This window comes from Mycteria americana, chromosome 7 (genome assembly GCF_035582795.1).
Source record: "Mycteria americana isolate JAX WOST 10 ecotype Jacksonville Zoo and Gardens chromosome 7, USCA_MyAme_1.0, whole genome shotgun sequence".
Lineage (NCBI taxonomy): Eukaryota > Metazoa > Chordata > Aves > Ciconiiformes > Ciconiidae > Mycteria > Mycteria americana.
The window spans coordinates 37,728,758-37,747,136 of NC_134371.1; the positions used below are offsets into that span (position 1 = coordinate 37,728,758).

Here is an 18,379-nt window from a genome sequence, read left to right on the forward strand (position 1 = left end):
GTGTAAATCTTGGACAGCATTGCTGCTCTTTGTCTCTGTTTCCTCATTGTGGGTGGGTTTGTGGCTTGCAGCCTGTTTTCCTGTTGGCAGAGGTGATGTGCTGGAGCTTTGCTGTGGGTCTCCGACTGGCTGGTCATCGGATCTATCTTAACGCTTCTGTTACAAACCCCTACAGAAAAGGAACAGCTACAGTAGAGAAAAATCTTTGAAATTCTTTAACAGCCGCATTTCATTATTAGAAGTACTTTCTGAGAACAGAAACTTTTTCCTAGTGATAGGACTATGATAAGTCCTACAAATGGATGTCTGTATCATCTCTTCTCCCAAAGGTATAATAGTAGTCTCTTGTCCTCCTTTGTCCAAAATTGTCCAAAATTAAAAGTTGGAAATAGGATAGCTAAAAATAGCAAGTATTGTTGTTGAAGTTCATAATCTGCTTAAGTACAGCCTTCCATGCCGTGGATTAACTTTAATTATCTGTTTTCCTTAGTACATCTATCTGCAGACTGATTTCAAAGGACTGAAGTAAAGATCAACTTTCATGTAAACCTAATGTAGAAATGCATTTACTTTTCACACTTTGAAATTACCAAAACTGTTCAAACAAGAAAAGGTATTTGCTTGTTTGCTTCACACTTAATATTTACTTAGCTTTTCTATTTTTATTGCTAGCTAGCTTGCATAGTTAGTAAATGGGAAGTGGAGGAGATTACAAATGAGCCACTGTGTCTCTGCAAATAGGAGTAAATGCAGTTAACTTTGAAACTGGCACCTTGATGCTGTGTTTGTGGGGTTTTATTTATTTATTTATTTGTGTGAAACTTGGGTTGAAACAGTTTAGCTGTGGATTGAGAGAATTACTTACATAGGAAGGCTATTTTAGTTTGAGTAGAAAATTAATCAAGCTTGTTATTTGTAGCAGTACCAAAGGATATTAAGTTAGCACTAGGAAGAGCAATATTTTTTGTCCCAATGGCATCGTGCAGGGTTCCACTGCTCAGTGTTCCGAGACTAATTAATCAGTAAGGGTGTCTAATTAAAAAGATGACTGTTCACCAGCTGCCACAGCAGGTTGGTTAATGGACTGAAACATTAGAGTATTTTTGTAGCAAATATTTGTGTTCAGAATGCTGCGTCTGTTTGTCCTAACTGAAAATGGGGGAGTTTATGCATTTACGTAGCGAGGAATAACTTGTATGTTCTCTGCGCAGTACAGTGGGGAGCGACCCATTTCATCAGAGCTCTGTCTGTTAAGCAGTCTGGTCACAAACAATGTGAGAGTATCAAGAGTAGCACGTAGCATGTGGGTTTCTTCTTGTAGCAGTTTTTCAAAAATGTGTCTATGAAGTGAAGCACTCATATTTCTAAATAGACCGCTGTCCTGGACTACAGCCAAAGCTGTTATGACTACCATCTTTTCTTTTGATGTATGTGCTTATGGCAAATAGCCTACTGAAAATTATAAAGGTCCCCTCTTTTGCAAGAAAGCATCCTGAAATCTTTGAAGATGGTACCTTGCCCAGTTTGTGATTACAAATATTAGAAACACAGCATGCCTGTCTTTTTGCATGGAACAAATTTCCCAGCAATAAAAGTTAAAAAGTTTTGGAAATGCTGATTGATTATATTTTTGTTGTTCTAGTATTTTCTTTGCATCTTTATTTGTTCTCTCTACTAATTAGGAATGGTGTCCCTTAACTTTTAGAGAGATTGGATATCAAGAATGATATAGCTATATGCTTATCAATTATAAAAGATCCTACTATATAAGGATCAATTATCATCATAAAAAATGTGATTTTTTTCAGTTGACTAAAAAGAGAGATTACTAATACCTCTTTTATTGCTTTTTGAATGAGATACTTAGATATTAAGCAAAATAATTCTAGAGGAACTGATTACTTCAAGATGTATGTGCAACTTTTCCAGTTTCATGTTTCTTTTAAATTCAGTATCTATAGGCAGTTTCTTAAGTCTTACTTTTCTCCACCTTTTCTGAAAGGGTAAGGATAGGATGACTTTTACTTAACTCTTCTCTTAAACTGAGATTGTTCATTTCATGGCAAGTAGATTCTTGATATTTTTATAATGTGGTTTGTAGAGAAAACATGCTGGTTGGATTGATAGGATGCCTCATTTTTGGTATAAGTTGAGCTGTTAGTGCTGACAGTTACAGTCTTCTACTTGTTTGAATTATTTTAGTGGCGCTGCATACTGTGGAATAATAAAGTGTATATCAACTGAAAATACTTATTAGAAATTAGTGAAAAAATATTGCCTCTGAAGAGCAGAAATTGACAGAATTTTAATTCTTTAAATAGCTTCATTTAAATTCAGACTTCAGATAAAAGGTTTAGTTTATTATGAATAAACTGAGGTACCTAGTTTCATAGTAAATGTTAATATTAGTCTTACAAACTGGGGAATAAAATGTCCCTAAGGTGAATTTAATTTGCCAAGTTCTGATTCATTTAGAGCTCATCTGGAGAAAATCTTTCAATTTTGTGTGCACAAAAGGGAAAATCTTGTGTTCACTTCATCTTCAAAGAAATTCTTCAATTTCATGACAGTGCTTTTCAGGAAAAGAAGGAGTAGCATCCATTAGTAATTTTTATTTTTATGTCATCTTAATTTTAACTTTTATGTACGATATTTGAGGTGGAAAATAACGCAAATAATATTTTTTTCAGGGCCTGCATAAAATTATAAAAAGTGCTGCCACATTAAGAATTTTCCTGCAATTTCTTTTCTGAACCTTATGATACTTATGTACTTATGATAGCACTAAAATGACACTCACGATACAATTCCTGGCTCTTGGGGTGCTGTACGACCTACTGGCTCTAAAAGTCACATAAATTGACACGTTTGTTCTGAAGGGTAGAGCCCAAATGAGGTTTGCATTTGCCCTCTTGGAGACTGCATTCCACTTTTTCTGTGTGAATTTATAATCTGTGATCTGCAAAAACAGGGGAGCATAGTTGCCCATAATTTCAAACAAAATGGTAAAACATTGGGTAGTATCAGTATTTCGGCCTGAATAGGTTTAAATGATGGTTACTGGAAGAATTGATATTAAAATTGATTGTCTCATAGACTCCAGATGTGTGTATACTGATGTAGATAAAAAGTGTTTTGTTAGGTAGGATAGAGCAGGGATGTCTCAGTGTCTCGCTATGTCTTTACAGTAGAGTGAGCAGTAATAGCTGGTAGTTCTGGTAAATGCTTGACACCTCAGAGCTTGTTTAAAAATCCATGATACTCCTTTGTAGGTAAAACATTAATAGGTATCCAAGTTTAATTTGAATATTGGTTTGTTAATAGGTGTTCAGTTTTCCTGTAGCAGTAATGATGCTGATGCTGAAAGAGCAGCCATAATAAGAAGACGTTTTAAATAATGGTATGCTACACCACTGAGTAAAATTGGATCATTTCTGAAGTTCTCTGCGGTGTGTGTTGTCTTTATGTAATGCGTATTCATTTTGTGTGTATGCATCTATCTGTTACAGAGTAGGGCACTACTTAGATGAAGCAAATTGTTATGTATGTGGACCATTGCAAGAGAGCTACAATTCATGAGAGCTTTTTTTTTTTTTTTTTTTTTAACAATCAACATTCTCTTGGTATTACTTTCTCATCTAAAACTCACTTCTTCCTAACCATCCCCTGCTTTCAAACAAAGGTTGCATACCTGGCATTCAGGAGGCTGCATTACTCAAGGGCTGGAGCTGTTGAAGGTGAGAGGAAGAGACAAAACATGGGGTTTTGTATGTTACTGTAATGGAGCAGTTAGTATGAGAGGAATTAGGTGATGATATCTATATAACATCCACATTCTGGAAATCAGAAGACTGCACTGAAAATCAGAGTAATTGGTTTTTAAATGTTTTGTTTGTAAGGCTAATGAATTCCTGTTATTGCACATGTAAATAAACAGTAATGTTAGTCTTCAAAAGAATTTCAGGCCAGCCTCAGTCTGACTTTGAAATAAGAAGGCCGTTTGTGTGTCACTGGGTTGCTGAACTGCTGTGTTGGCATGTGCAAGTGGTTTGCATATGCAAAGGTAGTGACTCTATCTAAAAATTACTATGTCTCTTGAAAATCTGAATTACTAGCTGTAATTTGCAATTGGAATGGTTTGTGTCTAAATTAAAGCTGAGGGCAACTTCCTTGTAAATTCTGTTGTGTGATTTTTGAAAGGTTGTTTCAAACCATCAGGAACTGCTTTCTCTAAAAGCCCAATCTGGGGTCCTATACTTGCTTACATAGAAAAAGATGCAGAAGTCAGTCTTTAAAATAAGCAATACTTCCTGTGACTATTTTATGAAAGTTAACGTTTAAAAAATCTTAAATACACTTATTTAAGAGAGCAAACCACCTTTTCCTGACTCTTAATTGCTGGTTTCAATATGTTAATGTTTGATGCCATAAGAATTAAACAAAGTGCTCTAAATGCTTAGAGAAGAACACTAAGAATCAAAGGATCCAAAAGTATACTTTATATCTAGCTTTTTTTATTTCTCCAAAGAATCACAGTTGGTGTTTAAAGTATCTTAAAATGCCTTTATTAACAACAGTACTGGTGGTCAACATTTTATTAAAGCATGTTGTACCATAGCAGTGTACAGCTAGCAATGGGCAATTCACAATAATTGAAATAGTAACAAAACCAGAAAGGCTTGAGCTGTGTGTGTAGAACAATTAAAGCGTATGTAAGTGATGTATTCATCACTTAAATTCAAACTGGAATTTAATATGGGGTGAATTCTGATACCTTTTGCTACCTTAATTTATGTATGACTTCTTTTTGATACAACCCCAAATGACATACGTTCTTTAGGATATTCGCCTAAAGGGCTGAGCTAGTATTCAGTACATTTTACAGTAATCACTTCAGAAGAGATGAGACACCTATAGGTCTTCATTACAGCCTGTATCCGTTAAACATTTTTTTCCCTTTGTAGTGATGAGTATGCTCATACCAATTAAGAGTAATTTCCCCTATCAGCAAGCAAATTTGCAGCTGCCGAGGTAAACTAACGAAAAGGAGATCAATTGCAGTCTGCTAGTGCATATACTCTTTTCAGTAATCTTTTATGTAGGTTTCTGTGGGCATACTCAAATATTTTGGCAGCTAAGAATTTTTTTTCTTGTTGTGAATTTTCGTCAGTTGTTTTTTAAGCTGACAACTGAATATTGAAGATAATGGAGCTTCACATTTTTTAATCATATGCTGCATATGACAAAGCTATCTTCATATGGCTGGTTTGTCTCAAAAGCAATCCAGTTTCAAAATACAACCTTTTTTGGACTAGGTAATACAATATACAGCCTGAATCTAAAACTAAATCGTTGTATACAGGGGGTGCGGTTTCAGGCTGTGCCTTATCCAGGCTGTGTGCTTGCCAGAAGAGGTTTCTTTTACTGTGTGTTCTGTCTCTTCGGTATACTCTATCTAGCGATTGCAAGGCTGATACATCACAGTAATTTGTAGATTTTTATTTAGAAAACTTCCTTGCCGCCATTTCTCTGTTACAGCAATGAGATTGATTTGCTGTGTAGCTGTGTTGTCACTAGGTGTGGTGTAAGGGGTGTGAGATGGGAGCGTACAGCTGGGGCAGGACAGGAAGGACAGGTGAGGCCATTTTTGAGGCAGCCTTCAGATAGCCTTAGTTAGGTTAATGTAACACTGCAGTCTAATTAAGTATGCTGCTTGTTACCTGTATGGCAAAGGAATTAGAGGTACCTTTTGGAACGATGCCACCTTTCTTTCATTAATTTGTACATGTAATTTCAGAAAGCACTTACATTCTTTGTTCTCAAACCTTCCAGGATTTCCTTTGCCTTTCTATGAAAATGCTTGCTCTCAAATTATTCTTTTATGGAAAATTGAAAATATAGAAACACATGTTAGGAGTAAAATGTGCCTGCAAATGTTAGAATAAATATTCTTTTGGGATGCTTTTATATATATATTAATTCAGTGCAGAATGGCTATACCTGATATAACAAGAAACGTGACCCCCGGATGCTGAATGCAAGCAATGGATTTACATAGCTGTCAGTTAAGTGGAGTGATATTTGGACTGCTGCACATTTTCTTTGAACTCGGAGACTTATATTTCAGGCAACCATGCACTTGATTAAGTTTAGAATATTATACAACGAGGAAACTAATTTCATAGAAAGCTCAGAACAGCATGTCTTTTGTCTTCAGTAGCTGGTTGAGTCAGCAACAAACCTTGAAAATATGCAGCTTGGCTCCTTTAGCCTAAGCATTAGATGAAATACTTCTAAAACTTTGATTTATAGCCTTGATAATTATATGTCTAAGATTTATCCTGACTGATGAAAAGTTACATATAGTGACTGTTGTACATGGAGTTTCCTTTGCAGAACCTGTTGACTTTGTCACAGATTCATTAGTTAATGTATTTTCCTACATTATTTGCATCTCTAGAAATACCTGTGGCTTCACGTGATGCTTAAGAGGGAATGAGTTAACTGTGTATGTAGCCTCAGGGATTAATACTGAGGCTTGGGAAGCAAAACTACAAAAATATACTTAAATTTGTCTGTGTTGTCCTTGCTGCGCTCCCTTGTGTGTTGTTTCAATTTCCAGTGTACATCTCTTGATTTTTGTGCTGCAGTAAGGAGTTAATCTGATTCTTTTCCCTTTAGCACAAGTGGAGGAGGAACCTGACTCTGATCTGTATTCTTGGCCATGCTACTGCTGCATGCTGAAAGCTCTTGTGGACTGGGCTGAGAGACTTCTCATATGGGTCAGAAAAGAGTTACGAGTAACACTAGGAACGTTGATTGACTGCAGTAAAGACAAAATACAAGGCACATACTGTGTTAAAATATTAGCTTACACTGCGGTGCTAGTACATGCTACGTGTACATGGTTCCAGTGCAGATATTTCCAGTATAAGTTACTGTTTCTAGTCATACTTCTCTGAAGTATCTGTTAAATACTTTGCTTAGTATTAATTAAGGCTTATCTGAGTATGGGCTTTGGAACATTTCACAGTGCACACAGTTCTGTTAATTTTTTAATAAAAGTAGCAAATCTGACAAGTGTTGGATGGGAGATGGCGAGTTCTCTAAGATTGTTGTGGAAGTGCTTGTATAGCTAGGAGCCCTGTAATGATGATCAAGCATGTATCAGAAATTTAAATATGTTATGATCTTGTAATTATAGTCATCTTTATAATTCCATACATTTAACGGGGCAGAACTCTGCTGGTTCAGGCAGATGAATTTTGGTATTCCCTAACTTTTCAGTACTTAATTTAAAATCATTAAGTAACTTTTAGTTATATAGTGCCTTTTGATCATTGTGATGATGGACATAAATACTGTCCTGCTGTTGTTTACTTTAATAACAAGCTGATATATTTTATGGATCTAGGTAAGGTCACCAGGACATTAATTACAGTGGCATAAGATGTGTGTTTCTTGTTACTGACTGTGAGAACTTCAAATGACCAATTTTCTGTTCACCTTGATTTCCTCCCTTGTACTCTGTAGAGTTCTCTGAAACTTGTACTAATTGTGATCTCCAAAGCAGAATCCAAAAAAACCCAACCACTACTTGTCTCTGAAGCTTTCTGAAAATTGAGTCATAGACATTACATTTTAAGCCAGCAGAATGTTTGATTATTCTACTTTTGACTGCTTTAAAATTCTAGTTGCCATAACAACTTTATTTCTTTATTTTTAGCACATCAGTTGCCATAACAATAAAATATAGCTTTTTGAATGTAACCATTTTTTCCTCACTTTTTTTGCTTTGTTTTATAAAGAATCTTCTTGGGGGGGGGAGGGGGGGAGGAGGGAGGAAATACAGCAAAGCTCTTCCCCTGTGAGCACTTTGGTTAGAACATAAGCTGAAAAATATTTTTTTTTTAATCTAGCTTTATTCCATTTCTATGGCAGTTTTTTGACCACTGAGTATTTTCATAACTTATGCAGAAAAATTAATGCAAGTCACTGTATACAGCTTTTGTAGAAAATTGCTGTTGGAATTTAATTTTTATGTGTTGTAGTTAGTGTATTAGAAAACCATAACTGTTACAGAGTCATTTCCAATATCTTTATTTCATTACATGGAATGGCTATAAATAAGGTACAGGCAACTGCTACTGATACGGGAAGCATCTTCTTTATGCTATTGAAAGCTGTCCCTCTTTCTGTTTGTTTGGTTGTTTTCTTGTTCCTTACTGTAAGATTGCTTTAAAGATCACTGTTTAAATTTTGCAGCAAGTAACTCAATTTTTGTCATGTCATTCGTTATCTTACCTTTCATTAAAAGTATGAGAACTAATTATGCTCAGTTTGTTCCTGCAGCAGACATTACAGACATGCTGGGAAAGAGGGTGTTCAGGAAACATTCTGCGTGCCTTTTCAGGCCAAATTAATTCTAGTGGCCATATAAAAATGACAGCCACTAGCATCCTATGTAAATATAGCAGGTAGGACCCAGTGCTTCCACTTCTTCCTGTATGGCCCTTCCTAGGCATATTGTCAATTAGTTAGAGGCCAGTAGTTAGTTCAGTGTGTTGATATGCCAAGTTTTGGGAAGTTATATGTGATATATCTTAAAAATCTATGAATTAAGAGATTGATATCTAGCTTCAAACCATAATTTTCAGCAGAGGGGGAAGGTTTGTGTGTGAATTTAATATTGGTGAAAGAAGTTGGACTTAAACTTAGTCTATAGACTTGACTTCTATGTTCCCTGATAGTGTCCTTTCCAAAAGGACTTGTAGAATCTCTCAAAAATGCTGTCTTTAGATTTAACCTATTTTTAGTGCTGATAAAGTATATGTTTAATTTCTTTTTTTTTTTCATACAGATGGCAAATAATGTCAGGTTTGGTATTTCTTTTTGAACAAAAAAGATAATTTCTCAGCTCATGTAACATTTTATATGTGCCAATTTCTAGCTATAAATATAAACGTCCTCTGTATCTGATACAATCGAACTAAGTTAAGACAAAATTTGCTAGTTATTGGAAGTTGAATGTATTTAGATGTTATTAATCTTGAAACATGGTTATCAGATGTGAGATGACTTTATAAATTTTAATTAGCTAATTTTTAACTCTGGGGAAAAAATAAATCAGTAACTCTTGCTTTCAGAGGCATTTTCCACACATCTATCATTGCCGGGTTCCATGTCTGTGAGTTAGCCAGAAGCCTACTTCAACTGGTATTGTTTGCAAGATTTTTCCCTCTAGACCGCTCTTGGTAGGAAGCTATTCCTGGTCCTTTCTCATATATGGTTATTGATGCGAGCGTGCGCTGATATAGACTCCATGGTGTAAGAGAATATAAGTGATACCTCTTCAGCAGTTCCAGCTGGGAGGAAAATTTGGTCTAAATGAAGCTGAGCTTAAAATCCATAAAAAGAAATTGTGCCACGCTTCGGTTTAGAAATAGTTTTCATGCCATATCCTTTCCATGTTCCCCTTTTCCATTTCTTCAGAAAAGTGGTAGAATAGTAATACTGAGTAACACTTTGTTTAAAGATAGTCTTCTAAAATTCACAATTTACTTCGATTGTTTTCAGCTTTATTTTTCTCAGGAAATAGTGGAATTGGATTTACTAGTCCAAATTTGGGGTCAGTACCACCTGCTCCTCAGTAGATCTTGCACCAAAGTAAATAGTGAATCTTTAGTTCTTAACTGATTTTTGTCTACATCAACAGTTGAAGCTATGACTTTTTCTCCTAAATGATTCTAGTTGTTTGCTGTTTTTCTGAGCCACCTCTTGTCTCCTTGAGGAAGCACTATTTTTAAAAATCTATTAAAGGAAAAGTTTAGGGTGGAATGTGCCAATGATATATGCAAATAAAAAATAAATTGTCCATGTGACTAGGCACATGTTTCCAGTCAGCCCGTCTAGATTAGACTAGATGCTCTGGGAGAATGTACTGTGACCATTTAACCTAAGCTGCATCCATGAAAAGTGGATTTGAATCTGATTCTGACATGCACCCGTGAATTTGTCACGTAATGGTAGCTGCCAGTTCACAATATTTAGAAAAGAGAACTAGACTGAAGTGGATAATTCTGAAAGCTTTAAACTATTTTTGAGAAGAAGATAAATTATGCACACGAATGCTCTCTGTGTTGTAGCTTTCAGCACAGATTAAAAGTAAGTTGCCAAAGGTTACGGTGGGGAGTTTTTGTCACACAGGTTTGCCGTTGTGATGTTCAGAATTATGGTACTGAGAAGGAGAAGGATTTGGAAGTGCATGCAGTGTTGGTTGTACAGTAGTTTATGGATGTGTGGCCTTGGCATTGAGTTCTGAGGAATGCTTTGATATGAAATAGAGGTGATGCTCTTGGGAGAATTTAAAGAAATAATATTGGGTGCAGCTGGTTTTGTTTGTCTGTTTTTAAAAGGCAATGAAGAACAGAAACCACATTTGTATGCACTTCAACTTTATTCTTTGGTGCATCCAAACTTGTGATTTTGAAAGACTGGCAGATGTATATGGTTTTGATCCATGTGTTCGTATCTTAGTAGTTGATTTTGTCCAGGCCTTAGAACTTGGCTTCCTAATCAAGGCTACAATAAATTATTCATCATTTGAACTCATTGAATCAAAATTGGTTGCCTTTTAAAAGGTCATGCTGTAGTTCAAGAGAACTCTTTGGCTTGCAGTATGTGAAAAATCAAAGTAGGTGATCATAGTGTTTGGGATTTTTTTTTTTTAGTAGTCTTAAAATCTGTTATTCTAGCTCTGCTGAAATGGAATTACTACTAATACTGACTGAGCTTATACTTCTGCCAAGTCAGCTGGAATACTTTTGAACATACACTTTCTTGGTGCCCAGTTGTGATATGCTTTTAGAATACCAATATCTATGGAATGTAATTCCTGGCTTGTTAAAGACAAAAGTATTAGTAAAAACACAACTATGTCAAAACATCCCTCTAAAAAGTTTAAACGAACTCAGTATTAAAATAATAATTTAAGTATTATTTTAAAATACGAGAAGTGATTCCCACAGGAAAAGAAAGGGTAATACTACCTGCACTGTTCATACTATTCTCTACATTTCAGTATTTCTTCATTTACAGTTCTCTTAATTGCTATCTTTTGTCCTGTGATTTAACAGGTAAAAATTTTAATCGTCTCTTGAAAGCAGTGTAATTAATAGCTAGTTCATTTCCATTCACTCTAATGTACTTCCATGCATAAAGGCAATGTTTTATGTTAGGATAGCTGCATGGATAGGACATGGGTTTGTTATGGTACTTGAAATGAAGAGGGACAATTTTGAACGAAATGCATGGTTTTTTAGACTGTCAGTATGCTTTCACAAACCACTAATGAAACATTAGTCACAAAATCAAAAGCAGGAGCTAAAGGAAAAGCAATGCAAATAACAGCGCCCGTCATCGGGATGCCCAGAGCAGTGATGGGTAGTAAGCCTGTGTTCTTTTGCCAGTATACTTTCTTTTTAAGCTACTGCTAGTTTAAGGACAGATGGATTCATTTTAGTGGCAGCCACATGACCCTGTCAGAGGGCATATGTCTTAATTTTTTGCTTTTTATACGATACTAAGACACTTTTGTAATGTTTCCATTGTCCATTTTCATGCATTTGGGGGCTTTTCTTATCATGTGGGCTCAGTTAGTAAATAGCATCCTTATGTAGCTTAAGTGCTGTTTTTTAATGCAAATGCTATGTTTAATTCCTGAAAATGCTAATTATCACCATTCATTAGACTTCACAGCATTTCCCTGAAGTAAATTCACTTCTTGATAGATAGTTTATGCACGGTGTTTTATTTCTATTGATTTGAGGCACAGAAGTTTGGTGGTATTTGTCACTCTGAATTGAGCTTGTAAAATGAATTCCATTTGTCACAGGAGCACCCATATAATCTTGAGGGAAGCTCCTCCTGAAGAAAAATGTTCTTTAATGTAAAATTCAGAAAAGTAACCATCTAATCCATGAGATCACATGTAGTAATGTTTAAAGGGAGATTGTAGCAATTTACTCCGAAAACTTGCTTAGTATTTATTAAATACATGAATAATGTTAGTAGCTAATTTAAAAGTTTCAAACTTAAGAAGTGTTCGATGTAATCGTTGAATGAAAGGACTGCACAATAAACTTGCAAATTTGAATGCCCATCTTTCTCTACTGATCCACCACAGCACAGAAAAAAAAAACCCAATTTTTTTCCAATTTCTTGTTCTGCATCACAGCATCCTAATTACCTAACATTTATATGATACTGGCTAATATTTACCTCACTAGAAATAGTATGGGAAAAGGACTGGGGCTGTGAGTCCAGCAGAGGAGCAGGCTGAAACAGAGCCTGCCGGAGTAGTAGTAAAAGGGAAAGCAATCACTAGCTCCCTTCCACATCCCCCACATACCTTGACCATTTAGAAAGCTACTGTCCCCTTCCAACCTCTTACCTGAACTCCCCCCACCCTCCACTCCAAATTATACCAGCCCCTTCCGTCTTCCTCACCTTATAGAACCTACTCTGTTGCTGCCGTCAAATTCAGTTTCGCCTCTGATGCGGAAAAGGTTTATGTAGGCTTTAGGGAAAATTTTTTCCTGTAACAGTGAGGTAGGTGCTCCACAAGAGTATCTGCATTTCAAAAATGTAGCTGTGTAACTCGTATCACTTGATCTTTTTTGCAGTCACTGGAGTATGTGGGCCATAGCATTATAAAATGATTTATGGCATTCTTTATGATCATGGGGTGGGAGGGAGAAGGAAAGGAAACTGATCTGTGATAACAAAACTGATAAATGAGACTATCAGGTGGAGAAATATTTCATGGGTTTAAACTTTCTACAAGATACTGTAGTTTCCTTGAGAACTAACACTTTTGGGTTTTTACCACTGGCCCAAGCTTGTTTAGTCTTGGCGATGATGGAAACGAATTGCAACAAGAAAAATTTTGAGCTGATACTGGGAGTCACAGTGAGAGTGGTCAAACATTGGATCAGGGGTCCACGCAAGCTATGAAAACTCCAACCTTGGAGATGTTCACAACTCAGCTAGATAGGACCCAGAGCAACCTGGCCTAAATTTGGCCTTGGACCTGACTTCGAAGTTGGCCTTGCTTTGAGCAGGGTGTTGATATCCAGGGGTGCCTTCCAACATAAAGTGTTTAAGAAGTCTAAGATTATTTTGAAAAAATAATGCTTTTATATATGTATATGTATACCTTTTATATCTCATATTTTATGCCTGTACTCAGGTGCAAATGTCTGTGTAAGTTAGAGCTCTTCATGGCATTTTTTTTAAATAGACAACTGTAGTGGGTGGATTTTGGGGAGAGGCTTTATATTCCAAATAACAAATAAAACTGATTTCTGCCTTAAATACAGCACCAATATGACTTTAGAGAGCAACTTCAAACATTAGTCTGATGTAAAAAAAAAAAAACAAAAAAAACCAACACGTACATGCACACAAAATTTTTAAGGCAACTACTGATTTTTCTTCCTCCTCTCCCTCTTTAAGCTGCACTACAAGCTGCAAGCTTTATAGAACAGAATTTTTGTGGAGGCATTAAAAACAAACCCGGGGTGTCCATAGGATGTGGTGGACAAGTAAATGCCAGAGGTAGTTACGATAAAAATAAAGCAAACTGAAGAAACACATTTGTTATATAGGCTAAGGAGGAAGTGGATAAAAGAAAATGATACTTAAAAAAAAAAAAAGGAGTAGGGCAGAAGAAAAGAAGATAAGGAGCTGCGATGTATATCAATATTGTCATTCAGGTCTGCATCTAAGTAAGTAACTATTATGTTCCTTATCCCACACTCTCAGCTGCATCTCCCTGCTCTAATCAATGCCTTTTAAAAAGATTTTACAGAAATTATTGTTGTCCATTTAATCCAGCTGACCATCCAATATTTTAACAAAGAGAGTCCTGAAAGACTTCAAACTAGAAATGAGTGGTGCGACTGAGATGCTTCTTTGTGCATTGCAGGAATTGCTTCTATCAGTCCTGTTGCCTTACAAAAAAAGATTTAGAAAACAAATATTCCTATTCCTTTCCAAATAGAAGCAATGAGTAATTGTTTCCTTGCTTGGAGCTTCTAGATCTACCTCTGTATGGACTTGTTCTGTCTGAGCAGCTTTATCTCGCTTCCTTACAGGGTCATGCACATCACTACTGCTTTCACAGTAGTGATGTGCATGAAGTACACAAAGCTCGAGCTCCTACCACATCTCCTCTGTTTTCAGCAGGATCAGATGGTGTGAGTCTTCTGTTTTGGATGGTAACTTCTGTTGTTTCTAGCTGATGTAATTCATAAAGAAGGTGTGGAATTGCTCCTTCTATTCAGCTTGAAGAAGAGTACTTAGTCCTTCTGCTGGACGTAACCAGCTATGGAATTTATGCACTATGTAAAATACTGCCTTGGTGACAGCCATTAAATTCTTCCACTATAACTGTTTTCTCTTTCTCACTTCCGTTTCTTTACATGCAAATAAAAAAAAAAATCCTGAAGCACATTCTGTTTAAAACTGAAGTCCCTGTTGTGTCTCTGATCTACAGATAGAAAACTTTTTCCATATAGCTTTTTAATGTGCTGCCTCTGATATAACCTTCCAGTATTGCCACATCTTGTCAAATTCTGTCCGTAATTGCATAGTTTTGTCAGCACTAGCTGATTTCTGCTTTAATTTTTACTTTCCTCCAAATATACGTAAAATACAGTACAAGTTAGTGCAGTCAGTCTGTTGCAGTTTGCACTGCTGCTGCTTAGCAAATGCCACTGGGAGTTGGGCTCTGGGAGAGGCTGAGGTGATAAAGCCACTGGCAGCTTGCAGCAGTAACTTTTTTTTTTTCAGTGGTGAAGGAAGCCTGCTTGTATTTCCACAAAGAAAGAAATCCAACTTCCTTACTTTTGAATCACTTTGTCCCTTTAATTATAATTCATGAAAGGGAAGCATTTTACCTGCATTGAAAACCAACCAGCAGAGGTTGCCATTGATTTTTCTCTTACCTGCTTAGCAGTATCTGGATTTCTTGGACAAGACCTGAAATATTTGGCTGACATGAGTGCTTGTTATCAGGGTTCGGTGCTCTGAACACACAGTAATAGGCAGTGCAGTTTTGTACATCAACTGGATCTGACCTGTGAGCAAGGTGACTTAGTGGTCACCGTAACATTTGGAAGCTTTATCCACTTGTATCGAGCAGAATGCACTGAGCATGTAGTTTCTATGGTCTGCTTAATTTTAGGCTTTACGTTTACTTATCTAACATGCCCTCGTGTCTTTGAGACTTTCTAACATCCATTTTAAGATGTTTTGGCCCTTTGTTTCTCTGGTGCCCACCACAAACTGGCCCAGGGAGGGGAGGGAGAAGTACTGGTTGCTGCCATGCCTGTGCACACCGTTGTTCATTCTCCTCCTCCTCTCCCACAGGAGGAGTAGGAAGAGGAAGAATAAAAATTGCTTCCTATTGTTCCGCCCGTGGTATGGATAGCTATGGTTTAAAGCTGTACTCGGGGACTAAATTTAGTCATTAAATCTGTTGTTGCAGCCATTTACAGTTCTGAGGTATTGGAGCGATTTTAATTTTTTTCTTCAATCCTTCGATGGAAGAATTTGGAATTATCACATGCCGTTATTGCAAACCACTCTCACACTGCTGCATTTTATGCTGCTTCACATTTCTACAGACTTGTCATTCAGCCTTGAATATTTGCTCCAGGCTATACTCGAAATACAAGATGTTAACCCAGGAGCAGCTTATTAAAATGTTGCCTGTGGTTTGCCTTGGAACTAAAAGAATTTAAATCACTGTAGTTTCTAATGACTTAGTTTGTTAAAGCCTCCGATACCATTCTTGACACATGTATTTTGCTGATCTACAGCCCAAAATACTGTTTTGTGGTTGGTATTTCCGTATCTAAACTTGCTGTTTCTCTCTGTGTCTAAGGATGTATGGAGTGCCAATGTAAGATAACTTTGATCATTGTACTTCTGTTACTGGTTTTATTTTTAGGAAGCATGAAGTAAACAGTACTTCTGAGTCCTTAATCAGGGAATAACAGCATCCATTTGCATGAAGAGAGATCAGTTAATTGGGTTAAAAAGTCTGTGCTTTGAAAAATAACGTTACTCACAAGTATTTGTATTAAAACTGATGTTTGCAATCGGTTGGAGCAATTAAAAATTGGTACAGTATTGAAAACAGTTGCAGATGAGTTTTAAAATCTGCCTTAAGTATGAAAAGAACTAATTTTTAGTGGCCTGTAATTTTATCTTTTAAGCAGGACAAAATTTGTGTCAAACCATGGCAAATATACATTGTCTGTAAATGTTTAGCTTCATAAAGTAAGAGATGCATACGAAATTAGTAATCTGAGAATAACTCTTAATAAACATTTTTAGTTAGGCAGTGATGGCGGTTTCTAAAATAACTTACACAGCTATAGTCAGTTGGGTGGGACTGATTTAAACGCTTGGTTGTTTTTTCTTTTTTTGGGGGGGGTGGTGGTGGTGGTGTATATCCTGTGGACTTCAAACATTTAATTCGTTGGCATTCAGTGCGGTTTGTCCGCACTGATCCGGAGTTCGGCAGTTTGAACGAGCAAGTCGCACGCTGCCGAACTTGCACCGAGCAAACCCCCCCGCTGCTTTCACTCTCAAGCAGTCTCCTGGCCGTACGAAGGTCAATGGGCTTTGCGCGGTAAGTACCCGCTCCTCGCTGGCGGCCACCACAGCCGTGCCGCAGCCCTTCCCCGCCGGAGCAGCCCCGCGGCCGGGCTCCGGGCGCTCGGAGCGGCCCCGCGGCTGCCGGCCGGGGCCGGGGCCGGCTCCCGCGGGCCGGGCGCGGCGGTGCCGCCGCCGCCGTTCCGTTCCCCCGCCGCGCTGCGGGGGGCGCCGCCGGCCCGGCCCGGCCGCCGTTACCTAGTGACAGCGGCGCGGCGCGGCCATTGGCTGCGGGCCGGGGGGCCGGGGGAGCCAGTCACCTTTCCAGCGCCCGGCTCGTCTGCATCGGCTGGGGAGGAGGAGGAGGAGGAGGAGCGGACTCAGGTGCAAGCAATAATTTCAAGGGGGAAGGAGAGAAATAGCGACAGAAGCTCTAGCAGCACCACAGTAACTAGGACTCCCCTGTCAAGCAGTTCATCGTAGCGGCTGATAAGGATGTGTGTAGGTGAGAAAGATTGCTATATTGCTTTAACAAAGAATTAGAGAAAGTAGTAATTTTGTACGTGCTCTGTTGCTTATAGACGAAGGGAGTGAATAGCCGGAAATATTCTGGGATGTTATAAAATCAAAAGGACTTTCTGTACAGCGTGGCGATGCACGACAGGAAATTAACTCCAAAAAGAATGCTTTCTCTCAAACTGCTGCAACAGAATTGAGAATTTTTCTTTTCCAGTATCTGAAATTCCTCCTGAAGACACAGCAAGGACTATCAAAATCATCAGAGAGATTCTGGTCCTTTTAAAGAGACTTAAAGCAAATACCAGCGTAATATCTGAATGACCTTGGAGATCATTTTATGTGGATTCATTAATTCTCACTGCCAGTCTTCTAGTCTCAGGAACTCAAGGATTAAAGATGGTTTTAGGGGGCCTTTTAAAAAGCAAGATTGTATACAGTTAATTACCTGCCTAATGATTCTTGAACTAATCAAGCATTTACTTAAAACTGAACACAGAAGATGCTTTCTTTTAACATTTGCTTTCTCCATAACTGCAAATAAAATGAACAAGGTAATGTCCTGCAATTAGAAGAACATTTTTTTAAAAGCAACTATTTATTATGCTGATCATCTAATAAATATAGAAACCCTAAAACTACGTAGAAGATGAAGCTGAATAACAGAATAATGGAGTAGTAAACAATGGCAGCTTTTCTAGTCAAATCAGCATTGCATTAGCTTCACAGCAGAATGCAGATGGAAGTTTCTGTTCTCGTTGTATGGGGGTTTGTGAAATGATTCAGGTGTAGCTACAGAGGTGAGCAATATCATGGATATACCTATGAACTCCTGGGTACTGATCCACTGTAGCAGATACCGCAGAGTTTCCAAAGATGATTATTTTAAATTACCATTGCTGAAATTAAATGCAAAAGGATTTATTTTGTCTGTGGGGACCTTGAATTATGCTTCTAGCATTAATAATTGTAATGGACTATAACTGTTTGAAGGAATTGTGAATATTGACATAAGTCTCCAAATTCTATTCTTAAATTATTTTCATTTTTAAATGAATAGACACGATCTTCTTCACTGTATGCGAGATGTATGTTTTCTTTCTTGGGAGTCAGAGGACAAATCTGCCTTGTCCCCCACCCGACTCCCTCCAAATAAAATTCATTATTCATACCCGAACAGTGGTGAGTCTATTGGAAT

The 18,379-nt window shown here is 37.4% G+C and overlaps 1 protein-coding gene across 8 annotated transcripts in view; it reads left to right on the forward strand.

The window, feature by feature from the left end:
- Nucleotides 1–18,379, forward strand: part of RABGAP1L (RAB GTPase activating protein 1 like) — a 260,477-nt gene that overhangs the window by 70,259 nt on the left and 171,839 nt on the right. The gene's annotated exons all lie outside the window — the stretch shown is intronic.